Source organism: Mastomys coucha, chromosome X (assembly GCF_008632895.1).
Source record: "Mastomys coucha isolate ucsf_1 chromosome X, UCSF_Mcou_1, whole genome shotgun sequence".
NCBI lineage: Eukaryota > Metazoa > Chordata > Mammalia > Rodentia > Muridae > Mastomys > Mastomys coucha.
Genome location: NC_045030.1, coordinates 96,071,636 through 96,074,808, shown reverse-complemented (window position 1 = coordinate 96,074,808; position 3,173 = coordinate 96,071,636). Strand labels below are relative to the sequence as shown.

At 39.5% G+C, this 3,173-nt stretch overlaps 1 pseudogene; it reads left to right on the top strand.

The window, feature by feature from the left end:
• Positions 1-2,430: 2,430 nt before the first annotated feature.
• Positions 2,431-3,012, top strand: LOC116093681 (annotated as a pseudogene).
• Positions 3,013-3,173: the final 161 nt, after the last annotated feature.

The window sequence follows — 3,173 nt, the reverse complement described above, 5'->3', positions numbered from 1 at the left end:
ATGGTTATAAAGAAGAGTACTGATTCACTGCTGGTGAGAGTATAAAGTATTACAGCCGCTATAGAAATCAGCAGGAAAGTTTTTCTGAAAACTAAAAGTAGAACTAGTACATGATACAGCTGTACCACATGTGGATATAGCCAAACAAGTTATTTTCAGAACAATTTTTATCGCTACACAGTTCACTAGATGTTCATTGATCGTTGAATGGATAAGTAAAACATTCTACTTATGCACTGGAATGATCTTCAGCTGTAAAAGAATGAAACCATGACATTTACAGGAAAATGGGTGGAAGTGGAGTTATGTTAAGTAGAGTGTCCCAGATTCACAAACACAATGTCACGTGGGGGAGCACCCTCATAGAGGCTGGGAGAGGGGAGGTGGGATGGGGGTTTCGGAAGGGGAGACCTGGAAAGGGGAAAACATTTGAAATGTAAATAAAGAAAATATCCAATAAAAACAAACAAATGAGCAAACAAAAATTTATGTATGTGTATATGCATGTGAATGTTACATAGGTTATAAAACTAAAAAAGGGATCCTAAGAGGGGGAAATGAGGTTATAGTAGGGGGCTAAGAAGAAGAAGACGAAAAGGTGAATAGAATACATGAAAGCAGAGGTGAGACTAGTGGGTGGAAAACGGCAACCAGCATGAGGGAACAAGGGAATTGGAGAGCATAAAATACCAGGTTGAAAACCATTACTTGGTATACTAATTTTTTAAAAATTAATTTAAAAAATAAAAAATGTATACATTTTCTGCATAGCAAAGGAAACAGCTGTCACATGTAGAAATAGCTTAGAGACTGGGAGAATATCTTTGGTAGCTGAACATCTGAGAGGGAGTTTCTATAATTGTGGAAAACATATCTGAAAGGCAAATTAATAGAAATCCAAAGTTATCTTAGTCACACACAGACTGACCAACAGAGGTCTAAGCACACAAGTTATGTGGGAAACAGTAGCAGCATATACCACTCAATTTCAGAATTACTTTGATTGTTAAGTACCAAGGTCTAAAAGTTTACTGGGAATTGGGTAGCATGTTCTCCCTGCAATTCTGGGGTTACGAGCCCACCAAGGACTGTTTCCTAACCAGTGAGGGTTATTACCCACTAGTAGCCTTCATCTGCAGGGCTTAACCCTTTTTTCCCATAGAAAATGCATGCATGTCTCACTTGGATGTGGCATATTTTTTAAATATCTGGAATGAATGGAAAGAATCCTCACTCTCCACCACACACACACACACACACACACACACACACACACAATCACACAGAACTGCCTAATTTGTCCACAATGTATTGCACCCAAAATACTGGGAAAATGAGAGTGGGAGCAAGAAATGGGGAGAGAGAACAGAAGCTTAAATAAATTGATTAAACACAGATTGGGGCTTGGGGCTTCTAATACTTTTAGAGCTATTCTCAGGGGTTATTCTCCAGGATATTTGTGGGTACCTAAGAATGAGAAGTGGGGAGCTCTAATAATTTGCTCTCTAGTCCAGAGTTGACATCAAGGGATGCTTTATTCAACCCCAGAACTTCTGGATTTAATTCCCCACTCCTCTCTAGGATCATTATGGGAAAATTACTTTCAGTTTCCTTAGACTTTGCGTTAGTTTTTCTACTGCTGTCATAAAACACAGTAACCAAAAGCAGCTTTGGAGGAAAGGGTTGATTTTGACTTATAGCTTGTAGTCCAGGAAGTTAGGGCAAGAATTCAACTTAGGTACCTGAGGATATAAAGTGGAACAGAGGCCATGGAGGAATCTTACTTACTGGCTTGCTTCTCATGGCCTGGTCAGCCTGCTTTCTTCTTATAGAACCAAGGACCACCAGTACAGCAGGTGAGCCCTTCCACAACAATTATTAATCAAGACGGTGCCCTACAAACTTGCTTAGTAACAATCTTGTGGAGGCATTTTCTTAATTAAGATTCTCTTTTCCCAGATATGGCTAGGATTATGTCAAATTGACAAAAAACAAACAAACAAAACAAAACAAAAAAACAAACAAAAAAACCAACTAGCAAAGACTTGTTGCTAAGGTAAAGCCTTAAGACTTAGGGTAAGTTTGATCCTGAGAACCTAAAGAAAAACTGACTAATGTTTTTTACTGTTATACAAGTTGGGTGATGGGAAAATGGTGAAGTAAAATCTTAAAACACTAATACTATCCTACAGATGGATCTATTTTCTATAAATCAAGAAAAATGATCTAAAATGCCTTATGTATAGGTCTTCATTGCTCTTCATCAGGGTAAGTGACTATACATATTACAATATATAAACTAAACCCTACAGGATGCATTAAGAGTAAAGCCTTGTAGCTTTGAGTCAGCAAACTCCCCCCTTGCTCCCTGCCGGGCATAGCTATCCAGGATGGTGCATTGATTGTGTGCTGAGCTGAGGATGTGAACAGCAGAAAGAAGAGTTTGTCAGTGTATGGGTCGACGACCCCAGGATTCAGGAGGAGGACTTTTGGCACTCTTACACCAACTATGAGATATATATTCACACAAATAGCATGTGTTTTACAAGGAAAACATCTCGGGTACAAAGAAGTTATAGAGAATATGTGTAGCTGAGACAGAGTCCAAAGCAACGCATTGCTGGTACAATTGCCAGAGCTTCCATCTGAAAACCTATTTTCAACATGAACAAGAGCTAGCATGTCGACCAGAGCTGCCAGGGCTTGGAAGATTTCCTCAGAAAATTCTGCAGCGTGCACTCCTGCTTTCTGATAGAAGCCTCCACCTCTTCCCGCAGAGCCATCTGAACTCCGAAGACATTGAAGCATGTGTTTCTGGGCAGACCAAGTACTTGGTGGAATAAGCAATTCACAAGTTTGCCTTAATGAATAGACGGCTCCCCAAAAAAGATGAAGAAGGGAAGAATGACAACGATGTAGAGTATGACTCAGGAAGTTCATCCTCTGGGACTTGGACACAGTAGTGATGACAGCAGTTCTCATGGATGTAAACAAGCTCTGCAGGAGTCCTGAGAAGGAATTCTAGAACTACCACCTTAGGAACAAAATTGTGCCCAGCCAGAAAGAACGCTTGCTCATAATAGATTCTTGGCCAATGCCACTGTCAGTATCCTAGGTAGTGAAATTCTTTTTTTTTATTAGATGTTTTATTTATTTACAATATCTCCTTTTCA